The sequence below is a fragment of the Marmota marmota genome, unplaced genomic scaffold, assembly GCF_001458135.2.
Source record: "Marmota marmota marmota unplaced genomic scaffold, marMar, whole genome shotgun sequence".
NCBI lineage: Eukaryota > Metazoa > Chordata > Mammalia > Rodentia > Sciuridae > Marmota > Marmota marmota.
In genome coordinates this window covers 16,877,680-16,893,429 of record NW_026000196.1, presented here as the reverse complement: position 1 = coordinate 16,893,429, position 15,750 = coordinate 16,877,680, and the positions used below count along the sequence as shown (strand labels likewise).

Sequence of the window (15,750 nt, the reverse complement as noted above, 5' to 3'; positions counted from 1 at the left end):
ACAGACAAGGCCTCTGCCTTCATGGAGTTTACATTCACATAATGAGAAAAATCATAAATAAGCAATAACTAAACAAACCAGTTAAGTTCAAATTATGTAAGTTTAAATACAAAGTATATAAGAAATAATATGTGTAAGAAAGTAAACTAATGGAGCATAACAATAGACTGGATGGGGTCACAGTAGGCTTCTAGGAAGTCAAGTTTGGCCCAAGATCCAATGTGTTTGACCAAACCAATCATATGAAAGCTGTCCCAAGCAGGTATTACAAAAAAAGTGCAAAAGGTCCTACAAGAGGAAAGGACATAGAGAACTGAAAGGAGCACAGAAAGGCCCTTGTGGTTGGTATTCAATGAATGACAGGAAGAATGACAAGAAGAAAAATCTTTCAGGCCTTAAGCCGCAAAAAGGGGTATAGGCTTTATTTAGAGGAATATCAAGTCACTGAAAGATTTTAAGGAGAGAAATAATACCTAATTTAAGCTCTTAAAATAATCCCTAGAGCTGCTGTGTGAGAAAGAATTTGGGTGAAATAAGAACCAAGAAGCCCACTTAGGAAGCTATTTCAGTAATTCACCCAAGAGATAACGATAGCTTAAAACAAAGAAGTGGCAGTAAAGACCAAGAGCAGCAGGATAAATTGGGAAGATACAACAGGACTTGAGAAGGGATTGAGTTTGAGAAAAAAGGAAAGAATAAGTAATAACATGAGTTTTTAGTTTTGAATATTGTCATTTACTGAGATAGGGAAGGCCAGCAGAGGCAGAAGGGTTTGGCATGGGAAGGCTGCAGGAGAGGAAAAGCTAGCTCTATCTTAGCCATGTGACTAATATGTTTAAGATTCCAACTATATGTGCAAGTGGATATTAAGCTCAAGAGAATTCAGGGCTAGGGAAATAAAAGTTGGAGGCATCAGCATGAAAATACATGGAAAGACAGGTTGGATTCACATTATGACATGAGCTATGGACTAATATCTACAAAGGCTGTAATGGTGACAGTTATAATAGCAGGGAAATCACTGCATGCTATATGGTCACTGCACTTTGCAATATACATCTCATTTAATCCTCTCAAGAACTCTATGAACTAGGTAATGTTATCGCTATTTTATACACTGATTCTCAAAGAACCTGACAAAAAAACTGAGAATAAATAGAGTGAGTATTTTCACTTAACAGTTTGATTTTTAGAGGCCAATCTCTTATCCCTTCCATTAGGGCCTGTTGATCGCTCATGTCTTCAAAGTTTTTTTTTGTTTTGTTTTGTTTTGTGTTGTTTTAAGAAGAAATGACATGTAGACATCAATTTTAGAAATAACAATTTCAATCTCTTATATAGATGGACTGCTGGTGGGTGATGGTAAAAGGTGAGAGAGGCAAACACAGTATTACTCGATGCAAGAGCACGTTGTTTTAATAAGGCCCCAAAGTTACAAGTTATCCTACCAGGTCAAAAAAAGAAGCAGCTCTTTCTTTCAAGGAAAACAAATCATACCTCAAATGAATCCAAGTCAACCTGCATGCTGCTGTTAACAAAAATGACCAGGTAAAAAGGTCTAGCTCATGCACAATAAATTCACCACCCACTATTAAAAACATTGTATGTACCTTTGTTCATAATGCATTTTTTTAAATTCCTAGTTTTATTTTTGTAAGAAAATAAAATATTAACTCAAGACAACCATAGAAAGGTGTCTTATTAGAAGTCTGATTAATTAATGAGTGTTTCTCACCCAAAGTAACAATTCCTCTGGCTTTCTGCATCATCAGTTATTAAAGTGATGAAGTAAATTACCCATCATCATATATCAATGTCCAAATAGGGTAGTCTACCTCACATCCAGGCTAACTTTTTTAGCCTGTGCTTATGATTTCATCTTCAGTAACAACTAAGACAATATTAAATAATATTAAATTCAGTAAATATCAATTAAATTAGTAATCATCAAAATTTATAATAAAACATCTCTAGCCAACATATAGCCTATACTATGCACGGTACTAATTAAAAAATGGGTGTATAGTCTTAATTATTAAAAAACTGGACAAAGGTTCCATTTATTAAAGGATACACAGATGAAGTTATACATAAATCAAACAATTTAGTTTCACAGACCAGATGAAATGAAGTATTAAAAAAATTTAAATCACCTACAAAATAAATTATTTTTAAATATACTTAATGAAAACATTTTTCTAATTTCAAACTTTAAATACCACTTCTGAAGACAGCTCTCAGAGAAAACTTCTAAGAGACATAATTTACTAAAGAGTAGGCCAACTATTTATATTTAACTCTAATTTTTTTTATTTTTTTATTTTTTTTAAGACATGCCACAGACTGGCAAACAATATTGCAAGTCATGTTTTGTTGGGTGGGGGGGTATAGATGGACAGTGTGCCTTTATTTTGTTTATTTTAATGCGGTGCTAAGGATCGAACCCAGTGCTTCCTCTAGCCCCTTAACTCTAACTAAAAAAAAAAAAAAAATGGGGGGAGCTTATGGAAATTAGAAACAAACTGTGATTGTAGATCCAAAATCTAAACATTTTATGTATTATCTAACAAGAAATTTAAGACATTGAGATATTTTATCCAAAAGAAATATATAAGCATTCTCCTGTATTAATATATAAAATTCTTTTGTCTAAAACACTAAACATCTATACTGGACACTTGGAAAAGAATGCAGGGACCATACGTAATCTTCATAGGAAGGAAGAGATGAAAGCAAAGAAGGATGGAGGGAGATAAGGCAATATGCATTTTTGTATAGTAAGCCTTAGGCAGAGCTAGGAATTAGAAACTTTTACACTCATTATCTCATTTAAATTCTAAAGCAAGTAGTGTATTGTCTTCCCATTTTACAGAGGTATTTCATAACTCTGTCAGTAGTGAAGCTAGTATCTGATTCAAGATCTGACTACAAAATCGAATAGTCTTCCTTTATGAGGGCTTGCAAATCAGCATGACATATTAAAGAACCTCTAACATGAGGTTATCTAACTGAAAAACTGATTCGATTTCCATATTTATACTTCTCTTATTATTTCAACAATGCAAAAGAGAAGGCACTCAATTCTCAATTTACCAAGACCATTCAGATTTTCTTTTTAATCTAGGAAAAAAGTAATGGTGATTATTTTCAAACCACAAAGCAGTATTCTCCTTGCCCCTCCACTGATAAAACTTACACTAGACTATGAAACATCCACATGTTCCATGAATACATCTTTCAAACCAATAAAAGGGATATATGATCTGAATATAAGACAGACTATTTGAAATTGAAATGCCTCCAGGATCCATGGCCATCATCACTGTATACATTAAATTCCTCTTGCCAAACTAAAAGCAGTAAAGGGAGGAGAAAAAAATGGCTTTCCAAAATTGACAAGCATGTTACTTTCCACTAACAAATTTCCTAAATCAAAAACATAGTTTCCCTCTTCCTAAATCAAAACATAAAATCTAGTGAGAAGATTTGACTAGACTACATTAAACTTCAAAATTATGTTCTAATAAACATTTTTATAATTACTTAACCACCCTCAGAATATTAGTTAAATATTTCTCTTTGGTAGTCATATAATTAATGACACTACTATTAACTGAATATCAATAAACTGCACTGCACTATAAATGGAAAATACAAAGTTATAATGAAATTGCTCTGAAAAATATAGCACTGCCATTTGAGACAACTCAAATTTTTAAAAGGACATTTCCAATTACACTTACCCATGCCCCCAAATAATTTTTGTCACACATAGCCACATGGACACATAAAATATTCTACACAGTTAGCAAGGCCCTAAACAAGTTGGCAAGACCCTGTCTCAAAAAATTAAAAAAGGGCTAGGGATGTGGCTCAGTGGTTAAGTGCCCCTAAGTTTAATTCCCCTACTGGGGGGAAAAACACAAACAAAAAACCCTTTACACAGATGAAAACTATTCTGGAACTAATTTAACATGGTGACATTACAATTATTATCTTTGAGACTCAATAAGCTATTTCCTTTCCTCTAAACACCCCCCAATAATGTAATTTTAAAAAACAGGACAAGTTAAGTTTAACTTTAACACCTTTTTCCTAACATGAAAAGGGCCATAATTTTATATGTAACTATAGTGTGAATTAAATAGGTAAGCAAATAATTGTGTTCAGAGAGGTTCACTATTACTTCATAAGCATTGACTGCTTTAGTAAATAAATAAATATCACTTGGAAGCACTCTTAGAATTAAGAATCTACCTCCAAATTGCTAGTTGTACCTTTTCAGAAGACTTTCAATATTATAACATTATTATCTCCACTTTGCAACTATGTTTAATAAAATTAAAATAAAGGTGATTCCAGTATCTATGAATGCGCTACCATATACAACAAATATTAATCTGTTTCATGTGACATACAGACATGTTTATAAACATGACATTTGTATAAACATAATATTTAATATAAACTATAAACTCTATAAAGCATTAGTAAAACACTTGACTCTCTAAAAATTGCCATTTACAGAAGTAATGAATGAAGATAGACAACAAAATAAAAAAACATACATACAAAAGCCATAATAGTACAATAGTTATTTTTATCCTCACTTCCTAAGTTCACATTATTTTTCTAAATGTCATTTTTGTATGTTTTTAAAAAAACTATTTTGTTTACCTTTTCCACAGACTGTTCAGTACTGCCAAGGTAACAAAGATTTTTAAACTGACAACTAGAGTACTTAGCAGTTGTCAAAACAACACAGCTGGATTCTTAAAGGGAAAGTACTCTTGTGTAATATATACCTAATTACAGCTTTAGAGAACCTCTGCTTTATATACTAACAGATGATACAAGACACAAGGGAAACATGCTGTGCTAAAAACTTGGAAAATGTTAGACAACATTTGTTTTAAAATACGTATACCATTATTAACACATCACAGCAGGTCTTTCTAAAAGCACAGTTACTGAATCCCAATCTCCCTAAAATACAGGTTCACACTATGATGTACTCAATCTACACACAGTTTCCCACTAGATCATGACAGGAGGCTCCTTTCACAGCTCCGAAATCTATTTCAGGTCTGAGCAACAATTTTATAGTTACATTTATTGGGGGCGGGGGGAAAAAGCATTTTTTCCCAATTCAGAAATGCTCACCTTCCCCAAACTTTTTTGAACTATCCTCTATTTTTAACCCTCAATGTTCAAAGACAGATGATACCGAATCAAAAGACAAAGTTTCTACCACACACCATGATCCCTCCATGCTGGGACATATTTGAATGCCCCGTCGGTTCCCGCGACGCGACTCCCTAAGCTGTTGAATTCCGCACCCGCAGGTGCCCTCAACCCAGGCCCGCCCCAAATAAGGACCCCGACACTGGCACACACACGCACGCACGCACAGTTCAGACCTAAATGTTTCTCCCTGTTAGACCAATGTTCTCCCAAAGCAGAAGCTGGGGAACTTCTTCCAAGTCCAACAACAGGGTAGGACGCGCCCCGCACGAAGGGGGTCAATCCCTTCGAAGAAATCCTCGGCCTCCCAGAATAAGAGAAAGAAACCGAGAGGCTCCGAGGCCCCCAAGGAACTCCTTCAACTTTCAAGAAGGCTACGTCCACCACAGCTCCCCGGACCCACAGGCAGTGCGCGCTCCGGGAGGCTGCAAGCGTCGAACCCGCGCGGCCGAGCCTCCCCGCGCCCGCTCCGCAGCGCTCCATCAGACCCCCCCGGGCCCGCCCTCGGGACACCCCGCCCCACCTCGCCCCCGGGCGCCAAGCCCCTCCTCAAGAACCCCAACCCAAACACCACTTGCCTCCCCTCAGTACCTTACCTGCCCAGCCGCCGCGCACCCGCAACCCCGATCCCCTCCCAGTCGCACAGAGGCTAGTCTGGGGGTCCCCGGAGCCCTGCGGGCGCCCCTCCTCGTCCGCGCTGCCCCACGCCCCAGAACCCTCACCCCAGCCCTACCTGGCCCCCTCACCGAGACACCGCCCCCTCCAGCACTGCCGGCTCCGCAGTCCGCGGCCCTCACCGTATCTCCGGCACAGCTGGCGAGCGTGCACAAGCCGCAGCCCCGGCCCGCCACAGCACTCCGCGCCGCCCAGAGCCGCCTCCTTCAGCCCGGGACTCGCCGGGACATCGGCGCACGGATCCCCACACCGGGGCTATTTTTAGGAGACAGGCCTCGGCCAGACCGGAACTTGTTCCTTGCTGCGCGCGTGCGCACTCCACCTTCCAGCTCGGTGTCCCTCCGCCAGCCTGGCCTTTTCCTTACTGCCCCTCGGCTCCCTCTCGTTTCTCCCTTAATATTTCTGTGGTAATTTCTCCTCTTGCTGCGTCCAGAGTACATAGAATGGGGAATACGGAGGCGCGGGCAAAAGAGTCACACTATTTAGGAACGATCACTATTCCACAAGGACGTGAGGGGCGGACTATGTTTTTCCGGGTGGGTGAGGAGAAAGATCACCCGACACAGGAANTGGCTAGCCAAGCTCCCGTTTTCCCAGGAGAGAAGCAAACTGTTTGTCTTGATTATTAAGAATAGCTACTACGTCTTTAGTGATGAACATTTTTGCATATGTATCTCATGTAATCCTTACAACATCCCCATGAAATAGATTTCAGTTTCTGTTCCCACTTTACAGATCAAGAAAGGGAAGTTGAAAAGGCAAGGTGAACTGCAGGGTCACTGAACTTAGGGGAAGGGCACTGAGAACTTGGGCACCTAACCACTCTGTACTGATTTTTCGGAGAGGGGCAAAGGAGATGTGCTTGGGAGCTGTTCATTTTGTGAGATTGTTGATTTTTGTCGAGGGAGATAATTAGGAGAGAAGCCATCCTTGGTGCTCTCACCCTGAAAGCTGCTCACCTCTGCATCTGCACCCAAAAGTGCTGGTGGAATGGACACAAAGCAAGGTGCTTATTTTTCATTTGAAGATGAGATATTCAATCCTGCATACAGCATTTGAAATCAGTGATTGGGGTGAGTGAACAGATGTGCAGAGGCTGTGGGTAGAGGAACTGGGAAGTTCCAAAGGAAGCTGGAGGCTGCTGGCTTCCTCCCTCAAGGACTACAAGGCAATGTGCTGGGGAGAGCCCAACACAAAAGCAGCACATACAAACCAGATACTGGAAAATAAGCCTGACACTCTTTTGGGAACCCCACAAGGATGATCACTAGGGCCCACAACATGGGAACCCTACAAGGGTGTTCACTTGAGCCAGCAACAGGGATTGCAGGGAGGATTTTTTAAAACATTAGAATTTGGTGTAAATCAACAAGTCATGTGGATAGGCATTGTTTTTAACTTGCCAGAAGCTGCAAAGCCAACTGCATTTAACACCTTTGCTCCAAGAAAATAGGAAGAGTTATACTTTGCCTTCAAAGCCAAGGGTCTAAGATGAAAGACAATGGGATATAATTCCCTCCTTTCCCTCCTGCCCTTCACCCTGGTAGAGAAAGAAGGGCAATGAGGACAGACTGTTCTAAAAGAGATTTCACTCTGTCATTGCTCCACCCCAGGTCCTCCCCTTCCAGAAACTGAGCCTCCTGGGACACCAAAGACTCAGCGCAGATTGCCCACCCACCATCTATGCCAATGCTATTGGTCACCCCAGAATCCAGACAGGGAACTTGGCCATGAGTCCAGCCCAGGCATTGCACGCCTTAAGGAGAAGCTCTCTTCCCATCACTTCCTTCATAAAAAAGCCCTTGTCCAAGAATTGCTAGTAAAAGTGGGAAAGAGGAAGAAAGGGAAGAAAAAAGGAAAGAGGAATAAGTTTAACAGTTCTGGAGCACATTGTAAAATACATTATAGTATAAAATACATTAGCAGAACCCAATCAACAGTTATTTATAGTTAAAGTAACTAATTTTAGGAAGTCATCACATCCTCTTTTCAGATTCAAAAACCTGTTCCAGAAGTCCATTGTATCCAGCTAATTCCAGTGCTCAGCTTGGCACAGACCATATGCTAAGCACTTCTGTGTGCCATTGACTTGGAAGGAAATTCTAAGGAGCAGCACATGTTAGTTCCCTACACTCTGTCTGGCCTCCTTAGAGGTGCTCTGGTACTGGTATCTGAACCTCAAGAGCTCCATGTTGCACTAGATGCTAGGATACAGGAGAGGAAGAACAGCCCTTTTTCCTTCAAAGGGGCGGATACGGAGGAAGACAGAGCTTAAAATATAATCCAGCTTGACAGTCAACTTCAGAGGGTCTTCCTCAGGTACCAGAGAGCACAAGTTATGAATATCTAAAGAGGGAAGGGAATTTTGGAAGGCTTTCTAAAGGAAACAATGTTCACAGTTGATCTAGAAAACCTCCTAGTAGGATGCAAAAGGATTATTCTCATTAGGTCTTGATGTGAAGAATAAAACCCAAGCTCCTTAGGAAGCAGGCATCCCTGACTACACAGCCACCCTCTTCTTCACCTCTTCCTGTCCATCACTTCACTGTCTTCATTCAGAATGCTGAGAAGCTTCTTTGTGCACATCAGATGTTTCCTCTTGTTTCCAGGCCAAACTCCTTTGTATCCATCAAGCCTCCACTTACAGGACATTTCTCAAAAAGCATTCTCTAAGAGAGTGCTTTGGTGTAAGCATGTCTTTATGTATGTCTGTCTCCTCCCTTGCAGAGACAGATCCTTAACAAGAACTGTGATGTGCTTCATATTATATTTACAGTTTCTAGAATGGAGCCTGGCATGGAGTACAATCAAATAAGTGTTTGCTAAACATTTAGAAACAGGCTTTTGGCAGAGGGAGTGCTACATACAGGGGCCTCTGGGTGTGGCTCAAGAGAGAACCCATCACTAGCAGAGCATACCCCGAATGTGGATGGTGTGCCATAAAGTGGAGTGAAGTAAGGTTAGAAGAGTGTTTAGGAGATGAAACAGAGCCTAACATGTTGGCCATTTGCAGGCAAGGCTGTTTGTCTTTTATTATGAAAGTAATGAATAGCCATCAACATATTAAGCAGGTGAATAGATTGATCTATTTGGCATTTTAGAAAGATTCCTCATAGAGCAAGACAAAGGAATAGTCACAACAGATTGGAAGAAACCAAGGAGACCTGACAACAAGTGCAAAATGTGATTCTGGATTGGATTCTAGTATAAAAGGGAGAGATAAGTGGAAAATTGGAATAGGTCTATATTTCATAATTATATAACATTATTAATTTCCCTGTTTTGATAATCAATCATGTTATCCTTAAGTAAGATGATAACATTCAAGTAAGAATACAATGCACTCTCTGTACCGTTTTAAAAACTTTTAGCAAAACTAAAATTATTTCAAGATAAAACCATTTTTAGCAATAAGTATTTTATAATTTACCTGACTCCTTAGTTATAACCTCCATGTGGAGTAAATATAACTGGTATACCAGTTATCTAAAGCATTTTTATAATAATTTACAACAGTAAGTTTAACTTCAATTTGAGCAATAAATGCCAAATGTCTTCTTTGATATAAGGAGAGTAACTAAGATCAGAGTAGGGACGAAGAGCAGGAGAAGAAGATTAACATTTAACAGGGATGAGAGGTGGGAGGGAAAGGGAGAGAGAAGGGAAATTGCATGGTAATGGAAGGAGACCCTCAGGGTTATACAGTGGAGGGGGTAGAGAGAGAGGAGGGGAGGGGAGGGTGGAGGATGGGAAAGGCAGCGGAGCACAACAGACACTAGGATGGCAATTTGTAAATCAATGGATGTGTAACTGATGTGATTCTGCAATCTGTGTATGGGGTGAAGGTGGGAGTTCATAACCCACTTGAATCAAAGTGTGGAATATGATATGTCAAGAAATTTGTAATGTTTTGAACAACCCACAATAAAAAATTAAAAAAAAAATAAAACATTGGTAAAAATGTTTAAAAGTATGAATATTTTAAGGTGATCAATGTTCTGAATTGAGGGAGGAAAAAACATGGAAAATAACAAACTATTTTCAGTTACTACATAAAGCAGTAAGATTTCATGTCTGCCATATGGCTATCCCTAAACATCAGAAACTGACACATATACATGTATTACTTCTAACATATAAAAGAATATATAGCATCCTTTTCAGACATGAAAAGTTTTCACTTTTCTTATTTTAATATCACTTTGGCTTTTATTCTTGAGTACATAATGATGAAAAGGATGAATTCAGGTCCTCATAGAAGGAAATAAAAGAGCTTTCCTTGGCTCAGTTTATATTCTTAAATGTAAAAGTCTACATAAAGATTAACTACACTTTAAATATATAAGAAATTGAATCTTTGACAGCTGGATGTTTTACTCAATTGAACTTCAAATAAGTCTTTCAATTTCTATTATATGTTGTCATTTTGTTATATTGTATTTTTTCTTCTGTACAGAGTTTATTCAGACTTTGTGATTCTCTCCAACAACCAACAATATATTCACATTTCAATTACAGTAATTCCAAACCTTGAGATTATTTTCTTTTCAGATTCTGTATCCATTCAAAGAAGGACTGTACTTCACACATCCCCCAATGGCCCACCCACATCAACCCCTTGCATATGAAACCATCATGCCATCATGATCTTTGCCTGTGTATTTTTGTCACAAGCATTTCTCCTGAAGGCTAAAGCTATCCTACCAAGTACCCTTTACTCCCCTCTCAATTTCTTTCAAAGAGAATTCCAAGCACGTCCAGTCTCTGCCATGTTTATTGGGATGTCCACTTAGACCGATTCTGGGCCTTATTGTCCCCAAGAGAATGACTAGGATTTTTATCTCTTAGAGTTTTAGAATATTGAGATCTGGGAAAAAAGGGGGGGGGGGAGTCACTGAAAAAGTGAGATCACAAACTTTGGAGTCAAATAGTCCTTTGTTTAAATTATACCTCTACCATTTCCAGGTGTGTAACATCGGGCAAGTTGCTCGACTTCTCTAAACCTCAATTTCTCACATGTAAGATAACAGGAATCCTTGCTTGAGGATATTTTGAGGATTAAGTCATTCACATAAAGTGCTTACATCAGCAACACATATCTACATAAATAAAAATTGCACATGTGGTTGTTCATTGATGCATTCCATAAACTTCTACTTAGCCCCTACTATGTGCCAGACTTTATTCTGAGCATTGGGAATAAATAAAAGATCTGTGTTCTCATGGAGCTTCTAGTCATTGGGGTAGACAAGCAATAAAAAATACGTTAACAAGAAAACATCAAATGGTGGTGATAAGATAACATAAGATCATGAGATAGATTAATCAAGCAGCTACCTTGGTTTTGGGTATAGAGGAGGCTTCTCTGAGGTAATGACATTGAAGCTGAGTGGCTGCAGGAACTGGCAAGATGAAGAGCTGGGAGTGTTTCAAGCAGAGGAAAAAATGAAGTTCTTGATTTGGGACCAAGGTGGTCTACTTCAAGAACAGAACAAGTGTAAGCCTGGCTGAAGCAAAGTGGGGAGGGATGGGCACTTTTTTTATGCCATTGGTGGGTTGGTAAGTTGCCATTACCTATGTAGGATAACTAGAAAAAAGCAATAGATTAAATCACCAGCAGATTGGTTGGAACTGATCCCTTCCTATACAAAGGGGCAAGTGATTGGTGTATTCATCTATTAATCCATTAGTCTATTTTCTTTTTTGGTTGCAAATGACATAAACCTAACCCAACCAACCTAAGCCAAAAATTAAAAGAGGGAGAATTAAAAGTCTAATTTACCTGAAAGATACAAGAGTACAGTTGCCCTCCTTTATCCACAGCTTTGTTTTATGTAACTTCAATGATCAGTAATCAATAAGTAGAAGGATGAATACAGTTCAATAAGATACATTGAGAATGAGAGTCCCATTCTTAACTTTTATTAGAATATATTGTTATAATTGTTTTATTATATAGTGATTGTTGATCTTCTTACTTTGCCTAGTTTGCAAATTAAGCTTTATCATAGTTATGTATGGATAGGAAAACACTTAGTTTATTTAGGATTGGGTGCTATTGCATGTCTTAGGCATTCACTGGGAATCTTGGGATGCATCCTTTGCCGGTAAAGGGAGACCGCTGCTGAATACCACCGGCTTCTGCTGGTGGGCCTGGGGCCGATGCACACATTAGCTCCAGTCCCTCTTCACAGATTATTTTCTCTAATGTGAGGTGTGGCCAGCAGCCCTGGTATTTTTCACTCATCAATTCCTTTCCTAAAGTCTAGCTGGGGACCTGACACATAGTAGGCTTCCAATGAATGTTCCCTGGGTGAAAGAACAGAACATTGTCTTCACTCAGGCAGAGGCAAACTATGGAACACTCTAGTCTGGTTAAAAACTTGGTTTAAATTACAGCTGAAATGACCAGAAAATCCAGACATGGAAAATCTATTTCCATCCTGGACTTTAAGGAGGAAGTAAATGTTGGAGATCAGAGACCATGGTTTTCAATGTTGGTATTACCAAAGTATCAAAATGCTCCCTTTTAAAAAGAGGCTTCATTTTATGCCTAGATTTTCAATGAGGTCCCTGTTTTTGTCAAAAATTTGAACCTCTGCTGGGTAATTTCACAACTCTTGACTTTGCTTGGCCTGCATAGACTTGGCATGATTTACTTTTAATGGTACATGCTGTAGGCAAAATTTTTATGAGGCTTGATCCTTGTCTTGACTTTATTTGATCATGTATATCTGTAATTCAGCACATAGATGAATACAGAAAGCACTCTCAGCACCAAAAGGGGTGAACACCACAGCAAATGATAACAAAGTATTTATCATATACAGATCTACAGGAATATAAAAAGTCTTTCCAGAAATCATGTTCTGGCATGTTGTGTGAATAAGCAAACACTTTCAAGGGGCTGGGTCTTCTCTTTGCAAATCATTTGCAATTTCTAGCAACTTGGATAGGTTGGATTTAGCCTACAGAAAGAAAAAATTTAAAAACTCAAGAGCTTCATTAAAATTCTTCACCAGAGTCCTCGGTCCTGGTCTTTGGAACTATAACAGGATGCATTTTTGAGCAACTTCTCCTCAGAATACCTGTTCTAGAATTGAACACAGTGGTAGAGCAGGGTTTATAGAAAGACTCCATTTTTCACCTTTCAGACAAAACAGATATTTTTAACACATCAAGTTGGCAAAGACATATAGAAACAGGCATTCTCGTACATTGTTAAAGAGAATAAAGGCTTGATGGAAGGCAAATTGTTTAATTTATATATCATAATTTTAAAATGCCCTTGATCCAGTCATTCTGCACCTAAGAATTAACTCTATAGAGATACTTACTTATAGTCATTGCAGAATTATTCATAGCAGCAAAATAATTCAAAAAATAAATCAATATTTATCAAAATAAGATTGGATAAACAACTTTTAATACAAGAGGACACCATTCAGCCATTAGACAGACAGTGATTCATTTTTATCCTAGAGGTATACATTTAAGACCCCAGTGGATGTCGGAAACCATGAATAGTATTGAACCCTTTATATACTGTGCTTTTTTTCATATGCCCTGCAGTATTGCCATAGTTTCAGAGTCAATTTGTCATTATGTTTTATGCCATAGTGCTTTCTTTGTTTCACTACTCTCACACTTTGGGAGAATTATTTATGTAAAGTAAGGATTACCTGAAACCAAGCACCAAGATACCACGACAGTCAATCTGATAATCATGAAGTCCACTAAGTGACTAACAGATGTGTAGCATATACAGTGTGGATATGCTGGACAAAGGAATGATTCACATCCTGGGCAGGACAGAGTGGAACTACAAGAGACTTTATCATGCCATTCAGAATGGCACTCAATTTAAAACTCATGGATTGCTTAGTTCTCCAATTTTCCATTTATATTTTCAGGCCATTGTGAACCACAGGTAACTAAAACCACAGAAACCCAAACCTTGGATGATGGGAGACTGCTATATATAACAGCTCTGTGTATGTGTTTTTCCCTAAACTAATGGTTTTCAATAGGAGAGACATCTGTTAACATCTACACACAACTTGGGAGTGAGTATTACTGGCATCTCACTCCCAAGTGGGTAGAGGTCAGGGATGTTGCTAAACTTCCTAACATATCCCACCCAAATGACAGAAAAGAATTATCCAGTGCAAACTGTCAATAGTGCGGAGGTTGAAAAATCCTTTTCCCAGATAGATCTGCAAGTTTTCATAAGTAGCAACAGTAGCTGCCTCTGAGAAGGAAAACAGGAAGACTGGGTATAACCCTTTGTCCTGATGAAAATTGTGTATTTTCTACATTTATTTTTAAAGCATCAGTGTCAGACAGTTTTTAAACATGCATTCTCAGGCTCTCTCATGCAGGTTCTATAGCAGACTTTTGTTTGTGTGCTTTTTTTTTTTTTTTTTGCCTCAGATTCCCTCCTTGCTTAGAGCAAATAGTAAACATACTGAGTGAGCTTAAGGTTGAGAAAATTACTTGGAATTCACAAGTTTCTGGGCCATTTTTGTCTCCTGGGGCCAGAAACATTATTGATATGTTCACTATAAAAGAAAATTGTGCAGTTTTCTTCACTTGTTTCTGTTCATGTTGACTCTAGAACCTGGAGATTTAGAATGGCAAAATGTTCTTTCCTGCATGTAACTATTAATAAGACAGATAATTTCAGGGCTATAACTCTCTGAGTGTACAATTTTTGTAATTCAAATAAAACATTGTCTGTTGAAATATTTTAAACACCAATTTGAATTTATATATAATAATTTACTCCCAAAAGTTGGCTGAGGTAAAAGTCTACAAGATGTTCATTGCTGCATTGTTTATAATGACATGAATATGAAAATAAGAAAAGAGCCCAGGAAAGATTGTAGCTCAGAGGTAGAATGCTTGCCTAGCATGTGTGAAGCAGTGGGTTTGATCCTCAGCACCACAAAAAAATAAATAAATAAAAACAAAATTATTATGTCCATCTAAAACTGAGAAAAATTAAAAAAAAGAAAAGAGCAGGGGCTGGATTTGTGGCTCAGTGGCAGAGTGCTTGCCTAGCATGTGTGAGGCACTCGGTTTGATCTCAGCACCACATATAAATAAATGAATAAGATAAAGATTCATCAACATCTAAAAAAAAAATTTTAAAAAAATAAAAAAGAAAGAAAAGAGCCCAGGAGAAAACTTACATGAATGATACGGACCCATCTCTTTTTTAAAAGTAGCAGAATATTCTATAGAACAACTTTGTATGTATGTAGAATATAAGTAGAACATGACTTTTTATTATTATAATTGTGGTTACTATTATCCTTTATTATTAAATTTTTAGTGTCTATAATAAGCAAAAAGCATTGTAGTTAATTCTATGAAGTAAGTAAAAGTGATTCAGACATGGATATGCTCAGATACCCCTTGAGTTACCTGACAGTTGAGGTGATGGCTTGGCACTGAGTTCTTTCTGCAAGCTAGCTGACTAGAGTTAAGAACTTGGGCAATTCTCTAATAAGGATCAGGTACATGAAGTGGGCCAGTCTGGTTTAAGTCCAATTGCTACAAAGTCTCTCCTTTATAAATGGACTGAGGGGCTGGGGTTGTGGCTTAGCGGCAGAGTGCTTGCCTTGCATGTGGCACTAGGTTTGATCCTTAGCACTGCATATAAATTACCAAAAAAAAAAAAAGTCCATTGACAACTAAAAAATATTTTTTAAAAATGGACTCAGGCCTGAAGTCTCCATTACAGCGAATCCTAGAGTTGATAACAGGTTGTTTTAAGATAAAAAGCTCACTGTGAAAATGCATTCTAGCAGGTACACAATTCCAGAA

At 38.3% G+C, this 15,750-nt stretch overlaps 1 protein-coding gene across 14 annotated transcripts in view; it reads right to left on the bottom strand.

The window, feature by feature from the left end:
* The window catches only part of Mef2a (myocyte enhancer factor 2A), a 156,319-nt gene extending 149,833 nt beyond the window's left edge, over positions 1–6,486 (bottom strand). For 10 of the 14 annotated variants that reach the window (XM_048790352.1, XM_048790351.1, XM_048790343.1 and 7 more), the window contains exon 1: positions 6,042–6,486. The gene's annotated coding sequence lies outside the window, so the exon portion shown is untranslated. Of the gene's footprint in view, positions 1–5,420; positions 5,651–5,977 lie in introns of those variants that run through there. The other 4 variants (XM_015493119.2, XM_048790345.1, XM_048790344.1 and 1 more) reach the window with 4 other exon arrangements.
* Positions 6,487–15,750: the final 9,264 nt, after the last annotated feature.